The following is a 12,030-nucleotide window of genomic DNA, read 5'->3' as shown; positions in this document are numbered from 1 at the left end:
GATTGGGTGAGAGCCACTGCACAAAACAACTCTGATTGGATAATATGACCCAATCAGGGCTGGCTGAAAGGTTCCTTCTTGTCTTATCAGAACCAGGGTACCAAAAATTTATACTACTTTGACATAAGTCTACATTGGGAAAATACCTGAGTGACCCCAGAATGTTAAGTTTTAAGAATATATAGATGCTGGGGGAGGGGCAGGAGCCAGCGCCTCCACCGGAATCGGAAGCTGGGGGAGCACATGGGAGATGGCTTTGTAGCCACCTTGCCTTCGGCTTTGCCACCTGCCACGCACTGCAGGCCTGGAGAATGTGGCCTTTGGTGTTTCCAGGAATACTTTACGCAATTAAAGTCATAATTAAAGTAACATATGCAAAAACCCTTATCAGTACTCCTTTTATACTTAAAGTTTTGTTTAACCATAACCCTGTTTACTTGTTTATATGTTGTCTATGGCTGCTGTCATGCTGCAAAGGTCGAGTAGAGTATGAAACAGACGATGTGGACCACAGCTCCAAACCCGTTTACTATTTTGCCATTTTCAGGATGAGTTTGCTGGATGACTCCTAATCTAGTGGAATGTCTGTGTTGCTAGTACAGGGAGATCCTTGCCAGCCAATGTCAGATAAACAAGTTGATTTTATGGACAGTTTGTAATATACATACAAGCACCTTTCCAGTTTTTGTAACTATTAACAATTTATTTTCCTACTTAGTTTGCTCGCTATAACTCTGAGTGGCTCAACTATTCATCCTGTTTTGATTTCTTCATACCACTTACCCTCCTTCCAGATTATTTAATCAGATGATTTTATATTATATCTCAGTAGGGTCCTGAGCCTCTTGTTTGTTTACATGTCTCTATGACCCTCTTTGTTGTTTCATAAATGGATTGATGATATGTAAAATGTGCATATTCATGGAAATAGCATTTGTTCCAATTGACAAAACTATTTATAAAATGAGGATTGTAATTATGTGTGCTATTTGAATTCTGTACATGTATATTTCTGTCCTTGGATTGGAGGCAGAAAAGGGGTTGATTTTGGCTTTCAGCCATGGTTGTTTTCTGGGAATCCTAAAGTTAGTTGCTCTAGGCGTGGGGCCGTAGTATGAATATCTCAAGGTGACAGTCATTGTAGATCCTTAGACCTTATTCTTGTGGGATTTTTAAAAAGTGTATTAATATTTTAAGAGCTATATTAGCTATAAGAAGAAATGGAATCAATTTTTATTTCAAAATGTTTCAATTTGAAATAATTGTATACTTCAGAAAAATTGAAATAATATTAACAGTATTTCTGCATACCCTTCATCTGTCCTTAATGTTAATGTTAATGTTTAACATAATCATAGAACAATTATTAAAGGTGAGAAACTCATACTGATTCAGTACTGTCAACTGATTTTCAGAGCGCATCTGAATTCTCCCTCCAGTACCCATTTTCTGTCCTCGTTGCATGTAGTTCTCATTTTTCCTCAGGCTCCTCCAGTTTGTGTAATTTCCTCATTATTTCTTTTATTCATGACCTTGACACTTTTTAAGAATCATATTTTATTTTGTAAATATTTTGTAGACTGCACCTCCATTTGGGTTTGTCTGATGTTTCGTCATGAAGTAACCTTCCATCTAATCATGAGGAAACATCAGATAAGCTCAAATGGAGGTACAGTCTATGAAATAAATATGATTCATGTGGCAGGAATGCCACAGAAGTAATGTTACATACTTCTCAGTGCGTTTTATCAGATGGTATGTGATGTTGCCATTACTGGTGATGTTAATCTTGGTAGAGTGGTGGCTGCCAAGTATTTTTGCCTTTTTAGCTGAAATGTATTTTATGGGGAGACATTTGTAGATATATAAATGTCCTATTTGTTATCATAATCTCCACCATTAATCCTAGCACCCATGAGTAGATTTTTACCTACAGCAGTTATTACGGTGGAGGTTGCCTAATGATTTCTTTCCATCATTCCTTCTGTATTTGTTTGGAATGCTCCAGTAGGAAACAGCTGTTCCTTCTACACCACTTATTTATTCAATTATTTATATTATTATGGATTCATGGCTGTTTAGTGTATTCTTTGGATTATGATCCATTGCTAATATTATTTATTTTGTTTTGAGGTTGTGCCAACTGTTGGGGTGATCAAATCCAACACCAGGCCGTGGGGGCTATGAAGTCTGGCAGAGTCAAAGGAATGAGAAAAGACAAATTAAGAGAGAAAGTGGGACCAGGGGTCCAATGCTAGTATGGAGGCTGTGAAGGCCCCACGCTCTGGGATCCCACGCTTTTTATTGGTGATCAAACAAAGAAACAGTTGGTGAGGATGTGGGGGTTGAAAGGAAGGGGTGTATCAAGTGAATGAGCTACAACTGTGACGGTTTAGCATTTTCTTTGAAACATATGGCTACTTGAGATAAAGGGAGTGCCAGAAGCAAGGAGCCAGCAAGTCTAGACACATTCCAAAGGCCATGAGGGGTTTTAGACCTTGGACCCTGGACATGTTCCAAGCACTGCCTCAGCTTCTCTCCCAACACTCAGCTTTTCTCTCAACACTCAACATTGGCCAATGAGAGCCCCTTCAGGTTGGCACCTATTTCCTTTTGATGTGCCTTCATCATTTTTGAGTTCTTCCTTATTTTTGGCATCACAAAGCATTCCAGGCTTATCACACGTCTTCCCTGACCTCAGCCCTGAAATTAATCCTGTTTCTATGGAGCCCTGGTTCATTAACTGGAGAATGGTGCTAGAAACCATAATCTGAGCACTAGGTGTGCTCATTAGCACAGGAACGCCATTTACTCTAGGATCTCTCCATGGACAGAGTTAGGAACTCTATGTTGGTGTACTCACACATGCATTAACATTTGTCTATACCTATCTGACTGTGTACCTACCTACCTACTTATAAAAACTGTGAGTTCATACTGTTGCCTTTGATTCCACTCTAACACCACCGAGTTTACTCTAGCTTTTCCTTCTTTGTAACTTCTAACAGTGAGAACATTGGCTTTTATTTTCCAAGATATGTTCTCTTGTTTGTTTGTTCCTGGTGTGTGTGTGTGTGTGTGTGTGTGTGTGTGTATAGTAGATTGAGAAATGTGAAACCATATGCTTGTTAAGCAACAAATTTACTAATTAGAAGATAGTATTTGTGGGACATTTTTTTCTGTCTTTAGCTTTCAACAATGAAAATAGAGTTTTCCAAAGTTACTTAGGCTTCTTATGTTCTTCCCCACCTCTTTCTGCATGCTCGTATTATTAGATTTCCTTTTATTAGATTCCCATTTCATTAGATTCCTTTTTATCCTTTTTAGATATCTTATGCACAAATGAGCAGATAACATGTATAATTTTTAATATCCCCTTCTCATTATATGAAGTGTAGCTCATACCACATGTATATATATGCATACTTGCTCTGTGTTTTGCGTTTTTTCTTTCCACTTAACAATATAGCCTATATTTTAGAACATATTTAAATTTACTTCCATCTTAGCATGCTGCGATAGCAGTTTCATTATTTTTCAGCCATAGAATTTTGTCTATAAAATATTCACTTCAGAAATGTAAAAGTAAACCATCTTTTTTTTTTCTTTTCTTTTTTTTAAATTTTTTTATTTTTTATTTTTATACTTTAGGTTTTAGGGTAAATGTGCACAATGTGCAGGTTTGTTACATATGTATCCATGTGCCGCGTTGGTGTGCATCAACATTCACAGAAACACTGTCTTTTTGAGGTTTTTCCTTCTTTTTTTTTTTTTTTTTGAGACGGAGTCTTACTCTGTTGCCCAGATTGGAGTGCATTGGCGCAATCTCCACTCACTACAACCTCCGCCTCCTAGGTTCAAGCAATTCTCCTGCCTCAGCTTCCTCGAGTAGCTGGGACTACAGGTGTGTGCCACCACGCCTGGCTAATTTTTGTATTTTTAGTAGAGACAGGATTTCACCATGTTGGCCAGGCTGGTCTCGAACTTCTGAACTCAGGTGATCTGCTCACCTTGGCCTCCCAAAGTGCTGGAATGACAGGTGTGAGCTACCATGCCCAGATGAGGATTTGCTTCTTAAAACTTAACATTCTGGGGTCACTCAGGTATTTTCCCACTGTAGACTTATGTCAAAGTAGTATAAATTTTTGGTAGTAATTTAAATGTCTTTATTTATAAATGCACATTTATGTTTCATTTCCAGCTGGTTGGAGTGTTTGATGAGCAAGATCTACATCATGGAGGTGATGACACCAATGCCAGCTCCATGCATACCTAGAGCCAAGAGAGATTTGCTAGTGCTAGTGAGCTTGGCACCAACAATGTCTCAGCCTTTCAGTCTGATCAAGCAGCAAGTGAAATTGATGTCACATCTTCAGTACTTCATGCAAGTAAGTGAAAGATCTTTCTTCTCTGCATACATCTTTTTTTTTTTTTTTGGAGATGGAGTCTTGCTCCGTTGCCCAGACTGGAGTATAATGGTGTGTTCTCGGCTCACTGACACCTCTGCCTCCTGTGTTCAAGCAGTTCTCCCTCTCATGGCCTCCTGAGTTGCTGTGATTACAGGCAGCCACTGCCACGCCCAGCTATTTTTTGGGTATTTTTAGTAGAGATGGGGTTTCGCCATGTTGGGCAGGCTGGTCTTGAACTCTTGACCTCAGATTATCTGCCTGCCTCGGCCTCCCAAAGTGTTGTGATTATAGACATGAGCCGCAGCACCTGGCCACATCGTTGTCATTTAAAGGATACAGAGTTTTGTCATCCAGTCTTGCATCTGTAAATGCAAGGAATTCATTTCTTGAACAGATAATAAAATTCATTACCTGTTTTTATCCAGAATTCAGTTTAGAACCTTGGCAAATGTCTTGCAAGAGAAGTAGGCACATTAAAATCACATTTTAATGAATTAAGCTTACTTTAGTCAACTTTTCATGGCAGGGCAGGGTCCATCAAGGCAGGGGGATAGAGAAATATTTAGACACTGGTATAGCCCAAGTCCCAACCAGTTTTAGTGTATGTTGAAGCGAGCACCCAAGTCCCAACCAATCTGAATGAACCATTCTACCATACCCAGCCAATATTAATATTATTCATAATAAAATCTGCTGAAGTGAGCACCCAAGTCCCAACCAATATGAATGAACCATTCTACCATACCCAGCCAATATTAATATTATTCATAATAAAATCTTAATAAATGAAAATTCAGTAAATAAAAAATGAATATAAAATACCTAAACATAAACGTGTCCTAAAACTCTAGTTGAGGGTTTTAAACATATCAAGAGTAACTGTTTTGAGTCACTTTAAAGCATTGCAATTTGTACAACCAAAAGGAAATATATCCTAAGGAAAGAATGAATTGCCAAACAAGGACCCTAAAACTGTTTGTTGTTGGCATTGTTCATTTTCAATTCATAGATGGGTATTATAGGATGAAGGAGATGAGGAGAAATAATACTTTAATTCTGTCATTCCTGGTGTCATTGAGGACTTAGGATTCTTAGTATAGAAGAAAGGGGATACAGATAGAAGTTACAAACTAACAAACAAACACTTTATAGTCTTCAATTTGGATAGGACAAGTCATCATGGATTCATGATATGTTTTAACTCTCAAAAAAAAAAAAAAAAGAGAGAACCTAGAAAGAAGGAGAACTCCTGTGTGTATTCACAGAAAAAGCCATGAATCAAGTACCACCTTAGTAAGGCAGCATTTCTCATATCCAGGCTATATTCTGGAAATAAAATTTTTTTATAAAAAGAGATCAGAGTTCCTTGGAGAAATGCCTGAATTTAGGTCTGGACACAAAATGTATGAGATGATTCTGGATCGTCCTGACATATCATAAAATAAGGATGCTGTGAAACATTACTAGGGTATATCACAGGGCCTAGGAGAAGACACGATGCTCCTATTGTCATTGGAACATCAAGTAGTATAGTAACAGCAATAAGTGCATGGATTTGTAATTATAATAAATAAGCTTACAAGCAAGAAAAAGGCTGCCAGTGATCCAATTTATTATTTGGAAAGCTGATAAGGGAATAATTCATCTATTCTGTATTTCCTGTGTGGGTGGTGTGACTGGACAACTAAATAACAGATCAAGGGGAAGTTACTTTTTATGTAAGTATTTCAGCTAATAAATGAAGGTGTAATGATAGCATTAGAATATTACTATTTTGCAACTCCTGGTGAAATAATAGATCTAGGGATTGATCATTGAATGAAAGGACAATAAATATTGGGGACCCCAATTTCCTATGGCAAAAGGAAAAAAAATTAAGCTGAAAGCTGAGTCATGCAAGAAGCCGCCTTTCCTTGGCTTTGTAAGCAGTTACAGATAAAAGTTTAAACATTTCCACAGGTAGCTACCCTGTTCATCTTATCTAATCAAGTGCTGACTTATTGAGCATAAGATCAGTACATAATTGACTATTTCCCTACGTGCTCCTTTTCTCTTGCAACATGAGGATCACCACCACAGTTCTCTAGGTCACTTTTCCTTTTTAAATATTGAAGCCCTCAAAATCATCTTTAGTGAAAAATCACAGACCACAGACTGTGTCTGTGATTCTGTGTTTATTTCTTCTGGGCATGTTCTTAATCTTGGCAAGATAAACTTCTACATTGATTGAGACCTGGCTCAGATACTCTTTGGTTTTACAATTGCTGTGGTCTTAATGTATCCCTCAAAATGTATCTGTTAGAACTCTAATCCCTAAGACAGCAGTGTTGGAAGCTGCAACCTAATGGAGGTGTTTAGGTCAAAAAGGCACTTATTATTTGGAAAACTGATAAAGGAGAGAATAAATTATTTATCTATTCTGCATTTCCCATATGTGGGTGGTACCTACCACCCTGCAGTAGATGAGGAGGATGTTACTTTTTATATACATACAAAATAGTTATGTCTTATATAAGTATAAAAAAGGCTTGAAGGATTGGGTTTACTTTTTGTCACTCTTCTGTCACGTGAGCACATCACATCCATCCTCTCTCCCTTTCACCTGCCTCCATGTGAGAATGTAGTAGGAATGCCCTCTCCAGAGGCCTCTTGATTTTGGACTTCCCAGCCTGCGGAACTGTGAGAGAATAAATTTCTGTTCTTTATGAGTTACCTAGATTCAGGAACTCTGTTATAGCAACAGAACACTCCCAACTGGAGTTCTTTAGCACACCCCGTCCATCCCCTTGCTAACTCCCCCACCTGTCCAGTCTTATCTGCCTTTATATCAAAAGCCCACAGCTAACCCAGAGGCCTTCAGCTCTGCCCTGGCTTTCTAGGAAACCCCCCTCTCCACCCACCCTGATCAGGACACTGTCTGAAGTTTCCCCCTCATGATTTTAAAAAGAGAAATTTATCTGACAGAGGTTCTGCTGAGGAGGCCAGCTCTCACATCAGAGGGTGATGGCAGTTTGCGCTGGATGAGGATAAGACAATGCTGTCCCAGGGCTGGTTGTCTGATAAAGGGTCCCAGAAAGTGCCTTAATGGACCCTGGGAGGCTTTCTGCTCTCCTGTCTGCAGGTTCCTGGTGAGAGGACCTGTTGGCCACTAGGGTGTCTGAATATGTGTTTGTGTATGTGTGTGTGTGTGTGTGTTTGTGTGTGTGTGTGTTAGAGTGATGTGTGTGTTCTTGGCTTGATTTCTTTCAGCATGAAGCCCACTGTTTTGCTGAATGTATCTCACTGTTTCCTGAAACTCAGTGCATTCAGCTGGCTTAAGGGTCCTGGGGCCTCACTGTGTCATATTTGCACAAGCCTAGTGTCTGTGCAGACTGTATGCTGGAGTTCAGTTGTAAAACCCTTTTTCTCCCTTATACTGACCCAGTAATAGAAAAGCCATTTCATTCAATGGAATAGAAACCCAGATCTAATGGAGAGATGGTCTAATCTGCCATGCGTTGGAGCAGTATCCAGTGATTTGGGCTTTGTGGCATTGATGGAAATTTCCAGGTTCTCTAGGTGGTGGGCAGAGACCTCACTTTTTAAAAAACTCCCCCACTCCACCCCTGCCAATGAGGACACTGCTTGAGGACATTCCTGTCAATGTTAAGTAGAAGAGATCGTTTCTTTTTCTTTCTTTTTTTTTTTTTGTTTAGACAGAGTTTTGCTCTTGTTATCTAGGCTAGAGAGCAATGGCCTGGTCTCAGCTCACTGCAACCTCTGCCTCCTGGGTTCAAGTGATTCTCCTGCCTTAGCCTCCTGAGTAGCTGGGATTACAGGGGCACACCACCATGCCCAGCTAGTTTTTGTATTTTTAGTAGAGGCGAGGTTTAACCATGTCGGTCAGGCTGGTCTCGAACTCCTGACCTGAGGCAATCCACCCACCTCAGCCTCCCAAAATGCTGGGATTATAGGCGTGAGCCACCGCTCCCAGCCAAGAGATCATTTCTTGATGTTGAATTTCAGGTAGGGAAGCCAGCTCCTGAATATCAGGGTGGCGGTGCTTGGGCTGAGACTGGTCTAGACAGCACTGTTTGAAAACAAGGAAGTAGCTATGAAACGGCCCTGGGATGTTTTCTGCTCCCCTCTCTGCAAATGTCCTGGAGGGACATCCTGTTAGTCACTTTGTGGGGGCTGTGTGTGTGTGTTCATCACTTGGTTTTGTTTATGTTTTTGCTTTTCTTCATGAAATCTGCAGAGTTGCCAAAAGTACCTTGATGTTTTCTGAAAGCAGAGCCAATGACCACACTCCAGGGACTGAGTCCTCAAATCTATGGTATTTGCTAAGGACGGGTGTATACCTGCAGACAGTGTGATGGGGTTCAGGGCCAAGGAACACTTGTTTCTGTGCCCTGTTTCTATGTTAAAAAGACATTTAATTCAACTGGATAACAGGGCAATTCTGGTGGAGAAAAGGTCTACTCTGCCATAGGATGGGGCAGCAGCCTGCAGTTCAGAACACTGGTGTGTGTCTGGAGATTTCCAGGGACTCTAGCTGCTGGTAGAGGCCCAGAAGTTAGGGGGCATTTGTCTGCAGATCAAAGGTGAGGGTTCTGCTCACCCCATTATCTTGACCATGTGTGGACCCTTAAGTTTGCAGGGTTGGATGTCCTGACTGACTGTGCCATAGGAGGGTATAAGACACTGAGGGCGACACAACTATAGGCTGTGGGGATGATGTTCATAGGGAGCCTCCCTGCTGCCTGTGGCAAGAGTAAAGTGAAATGCTTGGGGCTGGGAAGAGGCAACAAAAGTCTACAGAATCTATTGTCCTCAGCTCATCTCCCATCCTACTCCAATCATGGCCTAACATCCTTAGCTACCGATCACAGAGGAGACTCTGTGCATTTGTGTTCATGTGGCCTTGGATGTTGGCAAATTCAGATTGGGGCCCCAGGCATCTGTGCCTGTAACTGCAGTTTCAATGGGCTCAGAACCAGGCTAAAGAGCCTCCAAGCTTCCTCCAGTTTCCTGGTGCATGCATGTGCAATATACTCCTCTGGCCTGGGTCTCTTCTGCCTCTTCTTGCCAGTTGGGTCAGAGCTAGCTTATTAACCAATGTTTTCTGAGATTTAATAGAACTGGCTCAGACCAGTTGGAGACTTGAAAAGGGCTATGTGATAGTAATGGATTTTTAAAGACACATTATTATTTTAGAGTAGATTTGAGTGTACAGCAAAATGGAGTGCAGAGTCCAGAGTTCCCATATGCCCTCGATTCCTGTACACTCTTGAGTCACTCCACCAACAACCTCCTACACCAGAGTAGAACATTTATTATAGTCAGTGATCTTACATTGACACATCGTTATCACCCAGAGCGATACTTTTGGTGGCACACATTCTAAGGGTTTGGAGAAATGTATAACAAGAATGAAATGTATAATGAATGTATCATTATAGCTGTTATGATATCCTGCAGTGTATTTTCATTACTGTAATAATCTTGTGCTCTATTTATTTATCCTTTCTTTTCCTAACCACTGGAAACCACCAATCTTTTCACTGTCCATAGTTTTGCATTTTTCTGAATGTTATATACTTGGAATCATAGATAACTTTCCAGATTGGCTTCTTTCAGTTAGTAATATGCATTTAGTATGTAATATGCAGTTAGTAATAGCTCATTTCTTTTCAGACGTGATTAATATTTCATTTTCTAAATATACCACATTTGTATTTATCATTAAGCTACTTAAGGACATCTTGGTTCCTCCTAACTTTTGGCAGCTATTTTAAAAGCTGCTATAACATCTGTGTGCAGGTTTTCATGTGGACATAAGCTTTCTGGTCATTTGGATAAAGACCTAGGGAATGCAACTGCTGGATCACATAGTAAGAGTATGTATAGTTTTGTAAGAAATTGCCCATATTAGGAGAGTCTTTACCATGGTAGAGGAGAACGTGCTAATATACTGCAGAATCAAACCAATGAAGGAGGTAGAACTTGAAAATCCAGAAACAATGACGTAACCATGAGAGCTGTTAAAAGATGTAGTTAGGCACTTTGAAACATTAGGAAGTATATTTGAGCATTCAGAAATTTATAAACCAGGTAGCCCAAGACTGCAAGCACCCCAGAGCTCCCACAGAGAGGCTTAGGGAGGGTGGGGGAAGACCCTTATATGGTGAATGTGGAAGAAAAGGAAAATACTTGATTGGGCAAGTGGAGCAGTGGCCTCATTTGGATCATTACAGTGGAAAACCTCTAGTTAGATGGTAGTTGGTGGTTTCTGATTGGTTAAGCTTAAGTTTCCTTTTATTATTTATATTGAGTCAAATTTTGTTTTGTTGAAGGAGGAACTGAGCATACTGGGGCCACCTCAGCCTCATGGCCATCTGTTTATTTGATCATTTTTAACAGAGAAGATCCTTTTAAAAATATTTGTTGCCCCACCTGGAGTGCAGTGGTGTGATCATGGCTCACTACAGCCTCAACCTTCCAGGCTCAGGTGATCCTCCCACTTCAGTGCACCCCACCCTGAGTGGCTGGGACTACAGGCATGTGCCACCACACCACCATGCTCAGCTAATTATTTGTTTGTATTTATTTTAGAGATGGGGTTTCCCTAAGTTGCTTAGGCTTGTTTCAAAATCCTGGGCTGAAGTAGTCTGCTTGCATTGGTCTCCTCAAGTGCTGGAATTACAGGCCATCTAAATCTTTTATCTCAGATTTGCCTTGTGACAAAAGGAGGGGTACTTTTTCTGACATGATGAGGAAGAGAAAGATGAGGTGGATGCACCCTGTGCATATTATTTTCTTAGGCTCTTGCCTAATGGGATATATTTTCTCCTTCAATGATATGGCAAGATATTCAGGTGAAAGAAGTTGAATAAAAGTTAGAGGAACATAGAAAAGATTGGTTATACATGTTGGGTTTTTGAATAAATGATGTCGTTGGAGAAACAAAACTTTTATTGATATTTGAAAATATTCAGGGCCAATTTGTTGTGTAAGTAATTTGAATTTATGATGATACCTCTGACCACTTTTTGATATTTTTGTGGTTCAGCTGAGTGGTGTGATTGAACCAACACAAAGTGAGGCTCATCCAGGGATGAGATTTTGCCAGAGAGAGGATGAGCATCAAGTCAGGGAGCTAAAGATAATTATGAGAAAGTGACTATCTAAAATTGCTTAAGTAAGAGAGAGATTGGATTTTTGTGTATTTGGTATTTGGGAGAAGAGGGGTGTGGGTATGTACATGAGATGTGTTGTTTATTCTCTTAAGAGAGAAAATGAGAGGATTAATGGACTGTAGTTCTGGATAAGGTGAAAAACTCTTAAAGTGGAAGTATTGGTGCAAGTGCCGTGACAGGCTGGAATGGTGCAGTCAGTCCCTTCGTCCATAAATCAGTAGAATGTTAGCAGTTCAGACTCAAACCTTGCAAAAAATAGGTGAAGAAAAGGAAATCCCTCACAGTAACTGCCACCATAATCAAGACAGAATGTTTCCAGAATAAATGGAGTTATCTGCTTTCAGCTCCAGGTGGTAGCTATTGTCTGCCTTGATTATATGTGATAATAATTTGTGATCCTGATGTCTTAAAATGGGATCACTCATCTCCAGTAGAATTAAGTC

This window comes from Nomascus leucogenys, chromosome 18 (genome assembly GCF_006542625.1).
Source record: "Nomascus leucogenys isolate Asia chromosome 18, Asia_NLE_v1, whole genome shotgun sequence".
Classification (NCBI taxonomy): Eukaryota; Metazoa; Chordata; class Mammalia; order Primates; family Hylobatidae; genus Nomascus; species Nomascus leucogenys.
The sequence above is the reverse complement of the archived record's forward strand: the minus strand, read 5'-3'. Positions refer to the sequence as shown.